This window comes from Microtus pennsylvanicus, chromosome 13 (assembly GCF_037038515.1).
Source record: "Microtus pennsylvanicus isolate mMicPen1 chromosome 13, mMicPen1.hap1, whole genome shotgun sequence".
Classification (NCBI taxonomy): Eukaryota; Metazoa; Chordata; class Mammalia; order Rodentia; family Cricetidae; genus Microtus; species Microtus pennsylvanicus.
This window is the reverse complement of record NC_134591.1, coordinates 72404659-72422079: the sequence shown is the minus strand read 5'-3', so window position 1 is coordinate 72422079 and position 17421 is coordinate 72404659. Positions and strand designations below refer to the sequence as shown.

General features: G+C 45.3%; 1 protein-coding gene across 1 annotated transcript in view; it reads right to left on the bottom strand.

Moving 5' to 3' along the window:
* Positions 1–5999, bottom strand: part of Fbxo42 (F-box protein 42) — a 65143-nt gene extending 59144 nt beyond the window's left edge. Inside the window, exon 1 of the mRNA XM_075944699.1 lies at positions 5747–5999. The gene's annotated coding sequence lies outside the window, so the exon portion shown is untranslated. The remainder of the gene's footprint in view (positions 1–5746) is intronic.
* Positions 6000–17421: the final 11422 nt, after the last annotated feature.

Sequence of the window (17421 nt, the reverse complement as noted above, 5' to 3'; positions counted from 1 at the left end):
GGTGGCCAGAAAAGGAGATCAGGTACCATAGAACTGAAGTTACAGACAATTGTTGAGTGCTAGGAACTGAACCCAGCTCTTCTGGAGGAAGAGCCAAGTGTTCTTAATTGCCAAGGCATTTCTTAAGTTGCCCCTCCCTACCCTGTATGAACTTTTTCTTGTAATGAACGATTCCACTCACTAGTGTTTTGAAGTCTATAAAGTCTATAGCTTGGTGGCATTAAGTCCTTCTGCTAATTGTGCACATTACCCATCTCAAACAGGCCACGCTCATCAAATGTACATTCCCCATTCTGCCCTGCCCCAGCTTCTGAATACTGGAAACAGTTCTAACATTTTTAAAGTACACGCCAGGTGACTTACACAGCCTGCTTCTAGAAATGTCTGAATTAAACCCTCCCACAATTAAGGCTCAGGGGACAGCTCAGTGGGAAAATATTGAATTCAGACCACCACCCACACAAAAGTCAGGGCAGAGCAGCATGTACCTGTAGTCCGAATGCGGGCTTGCTCACCAGACAGTCTAGCCAATTTGGGATTTTCAGGTTTCATCAGACAGACAGACAGACAGACATAGACACACACACATACAAAGAGAGGGGGGGGGGACAGAGACAGAGAACTTTTTTAATTTTTTTTTTCTTTTGGTTTTTTGAGACAGGGTTTCTCTATGTAGCTTTGGAGCTGTTCTGGAACTCGCTCTGTACACCAGGCTGGCCTCGAACTCACAGAGATCCTCCTTCCTCTCCCTCCCGAGTACTGGGATTAAAGGTGTGCACTACCACTGCCTGGTATTAGATTTTTAAAAGAAACTTTATAATGAAGAGCAAAAAAAAAAAATCTAAACAGCCTAGAGAATAAAGGAGCATTTGGAAGAGCATGGCTAACTAGTCTGAGGAATGTTACTAGCTAAAATTAAAACCCGTTTGCCCTTGTAGAAGCTAACTGCCTCAAAACTGCCTAGCCTATGTTGAAATGTGAAACAGTTACTGTCAGGGGCTGAGGACATACCCCAGCGGGAAAGTGTAGAGCGGGGGCTGTGACTAGAGCATGCACGAGTCCCCGGTTCAATTTAGAAGGGAGGGAGGGAGTCAAGGAAGAAAAGAAAGAAGACGTGTGAGTTAGCTAAGCTAAGCTACAGTCCAGAACAACAAAATTTTACATAATTTTTATCAGATTCATATTTGCACATAAAAACACACCATCTCAAAGTACCATAAAATACTTCCACCTTTTGAAGCAAAATAGAGTAACACTGGGAAAAAGAAAATGAATATTTTTTTACAAATCAAGGCAAAAAATTTAATACAAGAACATCTAGAATTCACAACAAATTTGCCCACTAACATATGCATCAGTAAGGAAATGCAAAATTCAAGCAACAGGAATGCCACTAAGTCATAATTTCCAAGACTTGTAATGTCACAGGAACAATTTCAGAAATAACATGTATTATGCATTCAATTCAAGGTAATTTTAAAATGACTTATATATACAGGTCATATCCTTCTTCCATGTAACAAACCGTCACAATACAGAGTAATAAGAGGCTGGGTATGTGGCTCACTGGTAAGTGCTTGTCTAGCATGCACACACAGCCTACGGCCGGATTCTCAGCTCCAAATAAATCGGGTGTGGTAGTACAGGCCTCCCTAGTGCTAGGGAGGCAGAGGCAAGAGGATCAGAAATCCCAGGTAGTCTTCTGCTACACAATGAGTTCAAGGCCAGTGAAAATATACAATGGTAGACATACTGCAGATATCTGTAACCCCAAACCTACAGAGTTTAGGATGACAGGAAGATGGCAAGCTCCAGGCCAACTTGGGACCAACTAAATCTGTCACAAACAAACAAACAATCAGGGGGAGGAGAGAGGGTTGGAGCAACAAAATTAAAAGCATCCTGAATTGGATTTTCAGCACCACATGGCAGCTCAAAACCTTCTGCAGCTCCAATTTCACAGGATCCAATGCTCTCTTCTGGCCTCTGTGGGCACCAGGAATGTACATAGTGCACAAACCTACATGCAGGCAAAAGACCCACAAACACTGAAAAAACAAAAATAAAAACATAAAACAGGGCTGGGGATGTAGATCAGTGACAAAATAGCTGTCTTGTTTGCAAGGCTGGGGCCAGGTCCCCAGCACTCTCCATCATCATCATAGAAACAACTGAAACACATTGCTCGTGTGCCAGTGTATCCAAAATTAAATAAATAAAAAGTGTAACTCTGAAGTTTCCTCGTTCAGAACCTAAGGGACGTTCACTGAGAGAATGCTTCCTGCCTGTGCCTGTGACTCACTCACAAAGGCTCTCCCAAGACTGCTGGATCTTTGACAACTCAGAAGCCTAACTGGGACAGGCTGTGAAGGAAGCATCATGACAGTGAATGAATAAAACGGGAAAGAACCCAGGACCAAAAAAAAATTAAGTTTTCCTAAGCCACGTGTGCCTGTCCACACCTAGAATCCCAGCCCTGGGGAAGTCAGGAGGAGGATGGTGAGGACCTGGGCTGACACAAGCTACATACATATTGAGACGAGAAATCAACAAATTCCAGAGCTGGAGAGATGTCTCAGTGGTTAAGAGTACCATCTGCTCTTCCAGAGGGTCGGATTCCTAGCACCTACATGGTGGTTCACAGCCATCCACCACTCCAGTTTTGGGGAGTCCCATGTCCTCTTCTAAACTCTGAGGGAACCACACAAGTATATGGTGAACACACAAGCATTCAGAAAAAAATTCATACCCATAAAATAAAATAAATTTAAAATAATTTTTAAAAAAAACAAATTACTAGGAAAGAGAGGAAAAATCACCCCAGCTCTGAGAACCTCCCTTCTCTCTCCAGGTTGGACAAATGCACTTATTGTACTACAATAAGCAACTGATTTTCTTGTCTGGCTTTCCAAACAGGCTCTAGCCAACTTTTAGATAAGAAGTTGTCCGTAGAATCATCAGTACCCAACACATAGAGGGGGGCTAATAGATGCTTTATTGAAATCTTCTATTTTCCTTGTACTGTACTTTTTTTTTTTAAAGCCAAGGTCTCATTATGAAGTCCAGACTAGCCTGGAACTTGGTACGTAGCCCAGGGTGGCCTAGAAAACAGAGATTCGCCTACCTATACCTCATGAGTGCTGAGATCAATGGCCTGCATTGTCATGACCACTATCCTACATATTTCAAAGTATACATTTTTCAGAGCGCTCTCACAAACATTATCTTTTTATCTACTTTACGATCTTGTAAAGAGGGAACACCATTCTTGAACCAAACGGCTTTAGGTTTTATAAAGAATTGCTAATTCACTAAGACACCCTGAAAACATGATCACGTACTCTTCACCTCTAGGTCTTTCTTTCTTTGCCTGCTCTTTACAGAAGACAGCTATCACACAGCTACATAAAATGATATTTGATAAAGCCCTTCCAGAAATCAACATGAAGAAGCACCCTAGGGCTAGAGATGGCTCAGTGGTTAAAAGTGCCTGTTGCTCTTGCAGATTCAAGTTCAACGCCTAGTATCCATACCAGGTGGCTCACAACTGCCTGGAACTCTAGCTCCAGATACACGGATTAGCTCTATCCCTGTCCCTCTCTTTCTTTCTGCCTTTCTCTCTCATGCGCAGGCACACACGCACACATTTTTTAATAAAAATTAAAAAAAAAAATCCAGGGGCTGGAGTAAAGTTCAGCAGTTAAGAGCTTCTAGAGGACCAAGATTCAATTCCCAGCACCCACATGGCAGCTCACAACTGTCTACAACTCCAGTTCCAGGGGATCCATGGCACCAGGCATACACATGGTACACATAAATGTGCATGCATGCAGAAGCCAGGCAGTGGTGGTGCATGTCTTTAATCCTAGCACTCGGGAGGCAGAGACACGCGGATCTCTGTGAGTTCAAGGCCAGCCTGGGCTACAAGAGCTAGTTCTAGGACAAGCTCCAAAGCTACAGAGAAACCCTGTCTCGAGATAAAACAAACAAACAAACAAAAATGCATGCAGACAAAACACCTATACACATAAAATGACTTCTATTTTTTTTAAAAAAGTATCCTCAGCTGTTTTTCCTAATCTTTCTCTTTTTGTACACAAGACAGGTAAGGAAATAAAGCTGAAACAATGCCACGGAGTTCCATCAATACCTGATGATTACGTAGCACAGCAATGTAGCAGATGACGCCAAGGAACATGTCAAACCACTGCTGACTCCAGGTAACACGCAGAATGACCCTCCAATTTCCTACTTCTAGGTCAAGTCTACAGCTTTAGCAAAGATACTGAGGAAATCTACACATTTCTATAGAAAACGTTGATTTAGGAAAGGGGGGGGATAGCCAAAGAATTAGCTAATATTAAATGAAGTAATTGTCATTTTAACTTAATAGTTGTCCTTAAAAGCTGGCTGAAGTGCAAAAAACACTCAAGGCTCAGTGTAGATTGAATGTTATATTAAGTTGGGTTTATCTAAAGCAAACAGTTATAGGATATAAACTGACCAACTGAGCAACAGAAGAGACACCCAGCCACACTAGACAACTGAATAAGCTCAGTTAGAAATCTGACAGAGAACATCCCTGTGCAACTTAAGAGCTACAGACTGAATTCTAAGTGATGGTGTCTCCGGCAATTTTCCTTGTCCCTTTAAATCCATGATGTCATCATTCTTAAGCACAAGCAAAGCCCGATTTGTTACAAAAGACGCTTGGTGTATCCAAGCAAAAGAGATGGTCCCAACAATTCACAGGAGCACAATTCCAGCTGAAGCCATTCTTCCTCACTAAAAAGGCCACCAGGCATCAAACCGGCTTCTCTACCCGAAAAACAAAACCAAAGTCACTCAATTACTAGCGTTAACAACAACAACAAAAAGTTGTTCCAAGAAAAACAACAACAAAATAGTACAGTGTTGCCTCCAGCAAGTGAAAACCGGCTATATGTCTGGTTCTGCACCTAGATCCACCGGAAGGCTACCAAAGAAAAGTACAAACATTGTGGCCATTGAGAAACGAAACGAAGCGTTTATTTTCCAGAAGATCCAACAGACAAAGCAATCGGTTGTTCCAAAGGTTTCGAACCAACTCCAGCATCTGAAGTTTCTTGGCTGAGACTATTAGGATCTCACCCAATTGTTGTCTCTGGATCTACGAACCCGCTCCCACCCTCCACAGTTCTGAGCAGACAATTCTCACCAGGGCAAGCCTTCCTCAGTCACAACGTGGACTGCTGTCTCCAGCAAGGAGAGCCGCAGTTCCCACTCCTAAGAGAACACCCAAACGGCTAGGGTCAGGAAAGGAACTGCTTGGGTTTCAATTCGTCAGCCGATTCCAAAAAATCATTTCTCTGCAGCTGCAGCTTCCGAGACGCCGGCCCCTCGCCGCCGCAACCCCAATTCGGGAGGGCAGCCGTCTCCCGCTCTTCTCCGAGGACTTAAGGGTTTCAGGGGGGCGGGGTGAGGCTCGATGACACCCCGAAAGCCATTCTTGCCCTGGCCACGCATCCTCTCCCGGCCCGGGTGAGGACCAGAACCGCCCTGCTGAGGAGAGGGCACAGGTCTGCAACCATCCCCACCTCAGCCAGGGGAAGCGAGGATGACGACAGCAAGCCCCCAGGCCCGCCAAGACCCACGCCCGCGCAGGACACCGAGCCCGCGCCGGATTCGGGGTGTCCCGGGATCCCCGGGCATAAAGCGCAGGAGGCGTCGGCACCCGGCTGCGGCCCCGCACCGGGAGAGGCCTCACCTGGCCCAGCCCGCTCCGCGCTCTCGGCTTGGCGTCTCCGGCGACGACGGCGAAGGAGCCAGGGCCAGGGCCAGAGCACAGCCGCTCTGCCTGAGGCCGGTGCTTGCCGTGCTCTGGGAATCTTCACGGCTGGCGGGACCCGGGACCGCCCGGAGCCGCCATCTTCCGCCACTCAAACGCCGCCGCGGCTACCGCCGCCGACGCCGTCCCCGATGCCGCCGCTGCCGCCGCCGCCACCGCCGCTGCTCAGGCTGGGAGAAGACAGCGCGCAGTACGCATGCGCCGGGGCGGGGCGCAGAGGAAGCGCGCGCGCGCACACACGTCAGCGCGGCTGGCCTGCGCGCGGTGGCCGCTGGGCGGCGCCATATTGAGAAGGGCGGCAGGGAACGCAGCATTCCAGCACTCTGCCTGGAATAGCCCGGCGGCGCGGGTACCTGGGCTATTTTCCTGTTGGTTTGACACTATAAAGACTTGTCAGATTAAGTCATTTGTGCCCCAGGGTAACCACTGAGCACAGAGAAGGGCAGTGACGAATGGCAGTGCTTTTTGACGTCGCCAGAGAGAGTCTTCTCACCGCGTTAGACGCCTATGGAAACTGGAGCAACAGCTATGCTGCTACCACCTTTTTTTTTTTTTAAATAAATGAGGAAACCCAGGCTCAAAACTACGCACGTGGAGCAGGGGCCCTGGAGGAAACAGGCCTCTCTCTCTCTTTCTCTGTGCTTTCCACTGTTGCCATCACCAGGGTGTGGGGTCTCGCAAAGTTTCCCTAGTGAAAACCCTGTGGCCGGGCAGTGGTGGCGAATGCCTTTAATCCCAGCACTCGGGAGGCAGAGACGGGGATCTCTGTGAGTTCAGGGCCAGCCTGGTCTACAAGAGCTAGTTCCAGGACAGGCTCCAAAGCCACAGAGAAACCCTGTCTCGAAAATACAAAAAAAAAGAAAGGAAAGGAAGAAAGAAAGAAAGAAAGAAAGAAAGAAAGAAAGAATGAAAAAAGAAAAGAAAGGGGAGGGGAGAAAGGAAGAAAGAAAACTTGGTGACCCAGGTAGTTTATGCCTTTAATCCCAGCTTGATCTGTATGAGTTGAGTTCCAGGACAGCCAGAGCTACATAACAGAAAGCCTGTCTCAAAGAAAAGTAAATAAAATAAAAATAACTACTTTATTTAAAATAAAATAAAAACAGCGAGGTGGTGGTGGCTCGTACCTTTTAGTTACAAAGGCAGGTGGATCTCTTGAGTTCAAGGACAGCCTGGTCTACAGAGCTAATTCCAGGACAGGAAGGGCTTCCTAGAGAAATTCTGTCTCGAAAAACAAAAGAAAAAAATCTATATGTAGGTAAAAACCTTCCAGCATCTATCCCTACAGGTTTGGTTTAAGTAAATGCCAAATACAGGGAACTCAAGGGCTTCACCTCTTGTGCAACAGGAGCACCCTGAAACACCAAACAAATTACCCTGGGATAAAGTAGACCTCCTAGGCTAGTTCTTGGGACATAAGACTGGGTCAGAAGCCAAACTCCACAAAGCTTGGTGGCACTCCTTTAAGTCCCAGCTATGCAGGAGGCTTAAGGGCAAGAATTGCTTGATCCCAGGAGTTCGAAACTAGTTTGAGGAGCCTCAGTCTGGGAAGGATTTGTGTTCCTCAAACAAGATTTACAAAACCCCCTGGCATACAGTGTGTGAGAAACTCATTTAAGAAATTCCACTGGTTTGGCATGATAGTTTACTGTTCATCCCAGCACTCAGGAGGCAGAGGTAGGTAGATTTCTGAGTTTAAAGTCAGCATAATGAGACTCTCCAAAAAAGAAAGAAGTCTTGGCCTCTGACGTCATTGTGGTGATACTTTGTGCTCTAACAAATAAAGCTTACCTGAAGATCAGCATGCAGAGCTAAGCCACTAGTTAGCCATAGAGGCCAGGCAGTGGTGGCACACACCTTGAATGCCGGTACTTGGGAAGATAGTGGCAGATAGACCTCTGTGAGTTCAAGGCCACCACCCTGGGCTACCCGAGATTGAATCTGCCTCTAAAAGAGAAACAGAGCTCACACCAAGGTGATCCCAGCACTTGGGATCCCATGCCTTTAATCCCAGCACTAGGGAAGAGGAGACAGGAGTGATACGGCTGGGTAGAGAGAAGAATATAAGGTGGGAGGAGGCGGGCTCAGATGCAGTCTGAGGAGCAGTCTGAGATGCAGTCCGAGGAATCATAGAAACAGGATTGCCCCTTCAGTCTGAGCATTGGTAAAGGTAAGTACTCTCCAGTGGCTGGCTGCTCTGTCTCTCTGATTCTTCAGCTTACACCCCCCCAATATCTGACTCTGAGTTTTGATTATTAAGGCCAATTAGAATTCACGCTATACTTCATCCTCAACAACGTCAGTTGTAAGCCTGCACACATGTGTACGCATGCACAAACAAATACCGTGTGTGCATGAGTGTCTTGTGTGCACCACGTATGGGAGTGTCCATGGAGGCCAGAAGAGGATGTCAGATCCCCTGGAGCTGAAATTAAAATTAAAAGCAGTTGTGGCTGGGCGGTGGTGGCGCACACCTTTAATCCCAGCACTTGGGAGGCAGAGGCAGGCGAATCTCTGTGAGATTCTACAAGAGCTAGTTCCAGGACAGGCTCCAAAACCGCAGAGAAACCCTGTCTCGAAAAATAAAAAAAAATAAAATAAAAGCAGTTGTGACTCCGCTACCACCACCACCATGTGGGTGCTGGGGATTAAATGTAGGCCCTTCTGCAAGAGCAATACAGGAAGACCCTAGGCCAGTTGCCAGCACCCACAGGCAGCTCACAATCGTCTATTCCAGCTCCAGAGGATCTGATGCACTACTTGGCCTCTTGGGCACCCATACACATACTCACACACACACACACACACACACACACACACACACACGAGACACATCTGTCTTTTAGATAACTTCACATCCAGTCAAAATGACCATCATGCCCCTCTACTACAAAATAAAGTATTGATTCCTTTTCAAAATGTAGGTTCCAAGCCAGGCAGGCAGTAGTGGCGCCTGCCTTTAATCCCAGCACTCGGGAAGTAGGGAACTTTCTGTGAGTTCAAGGCCAGCCTGGTATACAGAGTGAATTTCAGGACAGCCAGGGCTGTTACACAGAGAAACCCTGTCTCAAAAATAAATAAATCTAAAAAAAAAAAAAACGAATGAATGAGTGAATGAAATGTGGGTTCCAGAAGCTGGAGATATGGTCGGCAGTTAAAAGCACTGGAAACTCTTTCAAAGGACCCAGGTTCAATTCCCAGCATACACAAGGTGGCTCCTAACTGCCTAACTCCAGTTCCAAAGAATCTGATGCCTTCTGTAGGTACCACACATACACATGGCCCACAGACATACCTTTTTCTTTTCTTTTTTTAAATTTATTTTTATTTTATATACAATGGTCTGCTTGCATGTGTCCCTGCAGACAGAAGTTGGCACCAGATCTTATTACCGGTGGTTGTGAGCCACCATATGATTGCTGGGAATTGAACTCAGGACCTCTGGAGGAGCAGTCAATGCTTTTAACCACTTAGTCATCTCTCCAGCCCTCCTTTCTTTTCTTTTTTAAGACAGGCTATGTAACTCTGGATGTCCTAAAACTCACTACGTAGATTCCAGCTAGTCTCAAAATTCACAGAAATCTGTTAAAAGTTTTAACTTTCCTTTTTTAAAAATTAGACAAAAGGGGGAAATGCTGTGGAATATGTTCTTTGCTATTAAAAAAACCAATTGGCAGGCTGATAGCAGGCCAAAAAGAGACTGGGCAAGGCAGCCTAACGCAGAGAGAATGCTGGGAGGAGGAAGGGCAGAGTCGGGAGAGAAGAGAGAGAAAAAGAGAGGGACCTGTCAGCCACCAAGCAAGCATGACATGTAGAAAATGAGTAAACAAGCCATGAGCCACATGGCCAAACATAACTAGAACTATGGGCTAATTTAAATGTAGGAGTTAGCTAGTAACAAGCCTGAGCTACTGGCTGAGCATTTATAAGTGATATTAAGCCTCTGTGTCAGTTATTTGGAAGCAGCTCCTGGGACAGGAAAACTCAGCTGTCTCTCCCTCCCAGGTGCTGAGATTAAAGGTATGCCCTTTTTTTGTTTTTTGTTTTGCTATTTTGGAGACAGGATTTCTCTATGTAGCCTTAGCTTGTCCTGGAACTCACTCTATAGATCAGGTTGGCCTCAAACTCAGAGATCCTCCTATCTCTGCCTCCCAGATGCTGGGATTAAAGGTGTGCGCCACCACCGCCCTGTGGGTTTTGTTATTTTGACAAAAAGCCTGATCATCAACATCTGACACATATGGACTAACACCAGTAGGATCTCACTAGATAATTGTTGAATGAAGAATGAACTGGGAGTAAGAGGGGATTTAGGAAATGTCTATTTAGTGAGCACCTACTATGTACCAGAGTTTGGGATGTGTCTTTCTGTTTATTTGCTTGAGTTTTTTTTATTTGTTTGTTTGAGATGAGGTCTTACTGTATGGTCCTGGTTTGCCTTGAGTTCTCTTGATAGACCAGAATGGCCTCAAACTCATAAGGATTTGTCCACCTCTGCTTCCCAAGTACTGGGATTAAAGTGTTGCCATCACACTCAAGGCATTTGGAGGGTTTTTGACAAGAAGTCTTATGTTGTAAAATAGACTAGCCTGACACTTCTATATAGTGGCTTTGAACTTAAAGTGATCCTCCTAGGGGCTGGAGAGATGGCTCAGAGGTTAAGAGCATTGCCTGCTCTTCCAAAGGTCCTGAGTTCAATTCTCAGCAACCACATGGTGGCTCACAACCATCTGTAATGGGGTCTGGTGCCCTCTTCTGGCCTGCGGGCATACACACAGACAGAATATTGTATACATAATAATAAATAAATATTTTTTTTTTAAAAAGTGATCCTCCTATCTCATCTTCCCAAGTACTGGGATTGTTTCTAGCCATGAATCATCATGCCTGGCCCTGATATATACATATACAAATATATATTCATATGAATATATGTATAAAGTATATATAACATTTTAACCTTTATTTCCGAGAGTGTATGTGATGTGAGGTGGGGTGTATGGAAGTCACAGGACAACCACAGCCTCCTTCAACCACATGGTTCCAGGGATCACACTGAAGTGATCATGAGTGGTAACAAGTGCCTTTGTCTGCTGAGTCATCTCACCAGCCTGTGACGTCAGTAAAACTGATAAGGTCCATGACTCATAAGGAGCTCTTGCAAGAAAATAAATCTATGTTTGTATTAATTGCAACATACAGAAAAGCGTTATTAAAGCAGATTATTTAGTATTAACCGTAGTTGACATTTTTCTGTCGGTTTTTATTTTTATGATGTCTGTGAGAGGATGCATGTGCTTGCACACTTGCGTGCTCATGCTATGTGTGTAGAAACCCGAGGACAGCTTCAGGTATCTGAACTAACCTTGCCTTCCACCTCATTTGAGACAGGGGTTCTTTGTTGTCCCCTGTAGAGTACTCCAGTCTAGCTAGCCCATAAATATCCAGGATTCTCCTGCCCCACTGTAGGCACACTGGGATTACAAATACCTGCCACTGTGCCCAGATTTATGTAGTTCTGGGGATTTGAACTCAGGTCCTCACGCTTGTGTTGCAAGCACTTCACCAATAAGCCATCTCCCCAGCCTCACTTACCGATAATTTTATCAGGTACCCAACACTGCTACCTGGGTGCCACTAATGTGCTTATTGTCTAGATGCAGAAACAGGATTCTCAAGATTAAGACGCTCACCAAAACAACAGGGTTCAAACCCAGATGCTTCTTGTGGCTTCAAAGCAGAGGCTCTTGAACTCCGCAAGAGTTCCGACAGACTGCAGGTAAGCCTGATGACATGGGAACTGGACCATCAGGAAGATCGGCTGTCGTCTCTATGGTTATGGAGGCTGGATAGGAGATTATGTGACAATGGTTCAGAATTGTCTCTCAGCCATAAGAAGGCTGGGAACAGGGATGAGACTGGGAAGAAAGATGTGGCTCAGATTTTCCAGTAAGTTTAAATACATTTTCCTTAGAGTCTGTCCAAATAATTACAGAAATACATTTTGTGGTTTTAGTTATTTAGGATAGGTTACATATGCCCATCATACAACATTCAAAATCACAAAAGGAAGCATAACAAAACATAAATTGGAGCTAAGAACATGGCTCAGTGGTATAGAGCCTGCCTAGAATCTTTGGATCTGCAGAAATTAAAAAGTTTAACTAGTATCCCCTCAGTTACTTGGTCAACACCCTCCCACACACTAAATCAATCTCTGTCACACCCCTCTGGGTCAACACCCTCCTAGCACCAAGTCAACTCCTGTTATGCCCCTTTTATCTTTCCAGAGATTTTATAGGTGCAAATAAATGGGAGAAAAAATCCTTGTATATATTTCATCATTTTTGTTTCGTTGAAAAGGCTCTACATAACGCTGGCTCTTCTGGAACTTGCTATGTAGGCTCAAACTCACAAATATCTCCCTTTGCCTCCATAGTGCTGGGACCAAAGGCATGCACTAGTATACCCTTCTTTTTTAAAATATTTATTTATTATATATACAACATTCTGTGTACATGTATGCCTACAGGCCAGAAGAGAGCACCAAACCTTATTACAGATGGTTGTGAGCCACCATGTGGTTGCTGGGAATTGAACTCAAGATCTCTGGAAGAGCAGTCAGTGCTCTCAACCACTGAGCCATCTCTCCAGCCCCTAGTACACCCTTCTCAAACTAACTTTTTTTCTTTTTCTTCTCTTTTTTTTGTTTTTTTCTGTTTCAAGATAGGATTTCTCTGTATAGTTGTAGAGCCTATATTTTTGTTTTGTTTTGTTTTGTTTTGTTTTTCTTTTCTGTTTTTGGTTTTCAGGACAGGGTTTTTTTGTCTAGCTTTGAAACCTGTTCTGGAACTCACTCTGTAGACCAGGCTGGCCTTGAACTCATAGAGATCTGCCTGCCTCTGCCTCCCGAGTGCTAGGACTAAAGATGTGCACCACCATCGCCTGGACTTCTTTTTTCTTAAAGAGAAAAAAGAGAACAGCCCAGCATTTGCTTTTCTTCTTCTGAATGGACACGGTGGGTGCAAGCACACTCCTGTCTGTTCACACGCCCACCACATGTTTAACTGTGTGCTTTCCCTCAGCTTGGGTCGGTGGTTGTCTCACCACAGGCTCTGTGCTTGTATTCCACACCGCAGGTTTGACGGTGATTTCTTTTTTTTTTTTTGGTTTTTCGAGGCAGGGTTTCTATGTGGTTTTGGAGCCTGTCCTGGAACTAGCTCTTGTAGACCAGGCTGGTCTCGAACTCACAGAGATCCGCCTGCCTCTGCCTCCCGAGTGCTGGGATTAAAGGCGTGCGCCACCACCGCCCGGCTGACGGTGATTTCTTAACTTACACACCAAACATGAACTGTGGCTACGGGCATTTCACGAGAAACAGAAGCACATGCCTTAGGGTCTCTGCCAATACACGAATCTTGTCACAATCTCAACTTTGGGGGCTTCCCCTTGAAAAATGAAACTGCCCCCGTGTTCTCAACCGTGGAGTTTTCTGCCCCATGCCCTCCTTTTGTAGAGAAGAAAACAGACCAAGCAAGGAAAGTCTCAAGAGGCTGCTGTGATTAATTAGGGATGGCCTCTTGGTTTCCCACTTAGTGGAACTAACGTTATTATCTTTACAGCATCCTCAAATGATTCCCAAGATTTAGATCTTTCTGGTTCTCTTGAAAACCACAACTAAAGATTGTCCTACTTTTAAAAGTTGTCTGCCACAGAGGAATTGTAAGAAACGGTCTCCCTCTGCTGGCAGCACTCTGTAACTACAAGGCCAAAAAATTACCGATAATCTGATGTTCCACCTGTAGGCCTTTTTAGTTGACCTTTGAGAATTTCATTAACTTTGCTGTTCCAAGACACAGGAGAATTCACTTTAAAAAAATGAACTCAGAGGCTCCAGTTAGGGCTCACCTGGTAATAAACTTGCTGTGTAAATGTAAAGACTGGAATTCGGATCCCAGCACCAAATAAATGACAGTGGAGACACACCTGTAATCCCTGAACGGGCGAGAGCTGGAGCCGGCATCCTCAGGGAGCTGAATCCTGCAGCTAAGGGTTAAAGTGCGACACCCCGACTCTATATATATCGTGGAGAATGATAAGGGAGACACATGCCATGCAATCTCTGACCTCCACACACATGTACACATGTGAAAAGGCGCACACACACACACACTTTAAAACAGATTCATGCTAGTTCCAGGAGGACAGGCTCCAAAAGCTACAAAGAAACCCTGTCTCGAAAAACAAAACAAAGCAATAAATAAGATTCACGGAGGACTCTATCACATATAAATACAGTCCCCAGAGAAGGGCAAGATGACATCCTTTCTTGAAAGATGGTCTCACAGTGAGACCCTGTTCATGGGGGCAGGGCGGGGTGGGGCGGGGAGACATGGATGGGACAGGACTGGAATCAGAAACATCTAGGAAGTCTTCAGTGTACAAGTGGAGGCCGAGAGCAGAAGGTTCTAGGTAAGGGCATGAAGTGAGGACAGACCTGGAGTCAACAATACAGGAAGCTGTGAAATTAGGGAATTGGTAAACAGGTCACTCGACTAGGAGATAACAGCTAGTAACATTTTACCAACTTGGTTACAATTATAATCCCTAAGATTTGTCACAACAAGGAGCTGTTATTCTACTAAGACTAGTGACTCCCAAAAATCATGAGGGCAAAAATACACATTCCAAGCCAGCTAGCTTGGCTACAGCAGCGGAAGGGTGCCCTGTGAAGCAGCGTGTTTTTATTTTTTTTTTATTTTTTATTTTTTGGTTTTTCAAGACAGGGTTTCTCTGTAGCTTCGGAGTCTGTCCCAGAACTAGCTCTTTGTAGACCAGGCTGGCCTCGAACTCACAGAGATCCGCCTGCCTCTGCCTCCCAAGTGCTGGGATTAAAGGCGTGCGCCACCACCATCTAGTAGAAGCACAGTTTTTGAGTGGGATGCTATGGACAGAACTCAGAGTATTTGTGCATGTGTATGCTAAGCAAGGACTCCACTCTGAGGCTGGATAAATGGCTCAATATTTAAGAGCACTTACTGCTCTTGAGGAGGACCTGGGTTCAGTTCTTAACACCCACACAGTAGCTCAAAAGAATTCATTAACTCCAGATTTAGGGGATCTGGCCTCCACATGATCTGTAGGTACCAGGTATGCCCAGCAAAACATCCATATAAATTTTTTTTTAAAAAAATCTAAAACAAAGCTCAATAATTCTAAAAATATAGTTTAATATATTTAACTGTTATTAAAGACCCAGAAGGGGGGCTGGAGAGATGGCTCAGTGGTTAAGAGCACGGTCTGCTCTTCCAGAGGTCCTGAGTGCAATTCCCAGCAACCACATGGTGGCTCCAAACCATCTGTAAAGAGATCTGGCTCCCTCCTCTGGCGTGTGGGTATAAATGGAGGCAGAAAGTTGTATACATAATAAATAAATCTTTTAAAAAAAAAAGGGCCCAGAAGTACTTCAGTGGCAGGGAATTCTGTTTGAGTTTGGATGCAATATTATGAACTTTTTCTTTTCTTTAAGATTCATTTATTTATTATGTATACAACATTCTACCTCCATGTGTCCCTGCAGGCCAGAAGAGGGCACCAGATCTCATTACAGATGGTTGTGAGCCACCATATGGTTGCCTGGGATTGAACTCAGGACCTCTGGAAGAGCAGCCAGTGCTCTTAACCACTGAGCCATCGCTCCAGCCTTGAATTTTTTTCTTGAAACATGGTCTTCCTATGTTCTCCAGACTGACCTGGCATTCACAGAGATCTGCCTGCTTCTACCACCTGAGTTGTTTGATTAAAGGCCTGGTCTAACTAACATCCCCGCCCCCCCCCCCCCCCCCCCCCCCCCCCCCCCGCCGCCGCCTTGAATTCATTTATCTGACACATTAAATTATATGAAGCAAAATATATGCAACTGCCGAAAAAGAACGGTATCCTCATATTATGAAACACACAGCCGGTAGCCAAAAAAGTATCAAATTATAGAATGGAGCCCAGGACTTAATGCAAGAAAAAAAATACCCCGTACAGCCTGGCGGTGGTGGCGCACGCCTTTAATCCCAGCACTCGGGAGGCAGAGGCAGGCGGATCTCTGTGAGTTTGAGGCCAGCCTAGTCTACAAGAGCTAGTTCCAGGACAGGAACCAAAAGCTACAGAGAAACCCTGTCTCGAAAAATCCAAAAAAAAAAAAAAAAATACCCCGTACAGAAAAACGTCAGGCTTCTAACTTCAACAAACAGTACTTCCCATGCGTCTCTCTGCCCCTCAGCTTCTTCCAAGCCTCTTCCACATTCTGATGTGCGGGAGATGGGTCCGTGCAGCCTCTAACCCGAGCTGGCGCTCTGGGGTCATCATCCTGAACTCTTCCAGGCCTGCTTCTAAATGGCCGAATTTTCACCGTCTTCAGCCATCATTATCTCAATCTTTTCTACTTGCTGCTTTTTTATTTTTCCTTTAATCAATCACTTCACCACGCTGGTCTGTCTTGATCAACTTCAGTTGCGGATTTGCCAGGGTCTTTAGAGCCTAACTAAAAATTTTAACACTGTGCACCACGCACATGCTTGGTGACTACAGCGGCCAGAAGAGGGCCTCTGGTGCCCCAGAACTGGTTGTGAACTGACCCTGGGTCCTCCGGAGTCCAGTCCCTAGAATACTGTTTGTTTTTTTTGTTTGTTTGTTTTAAGTTTTTCGAGACAGGGTTTCTTCGTAGCTTTGGAGCCTGTCCTGGAACTAGCTCTTGTAGACCAGGCTGGCCTCGAACTCACAGAAATCCTCTGCCTCCCGAGTGCTGGGATTAAAGGCGTGCCCCCCCCCCCGGCATTGTTTATTTCTTTTTAAATAATTTTCTTTTACACGTTGTGCGTTCGTGTTTTGCCTGGATACAGGTCTGGGTGATGGCATCAGTTCTTGGAATTATAAACGGTTGTGAGTTGCCATGTGGGTACTGGGAAATGAACCTGGATCCTCTGTATGAGCAGTCATTGCTCTTAACCGCTGAGCCACGTCTCCAGCCCTAGAAACAATACAGTGTTTTATTTATTTGTTTGCTTGTTTTGTTTTTTCAAGATAGGATTTCTCTGTGTCACTCTGGTTGTCCTGGAACTCACTTAGTAGAGCAGGCTGGACTCAAACTCACAGAGATCCACCTGCCTCTGTTTCCCAAATGCTGGGATTAAAGACGCGCCACACCACAGCCCGACTAATCCAAAGTTATCTTTATAGGAGATATTTTAAATCATTTGTTGAAGTACAGCAATGTTTTCAGAATGGTGTAGAACAAAAGACATAACCTGTAGCTTACACAAACTTATGGACTCGCTCTTTTTTTTTTCCTTTGAGATTAAAATTTTGGAGGAAAAAAAGATGTTTTTTTCGATAGTTGCCTGATCTTAGAGAAGGCAGTTCCAAAGTACACAGTTCTCAAACTCAAGCACTTCACTTGAACTCTAATCCCGTAAACCAGCCTGAGGGTTGACCTCAAGAAAGATGGACGCCCTCGCCCTTCGCCGCCCTCTTCCACGATGGCGGACCAGGTTCGCCGAGGACTTGGCAGGCAGCCTCTTCCGGGCTGGGCAAGGGGGCGTGGTCCA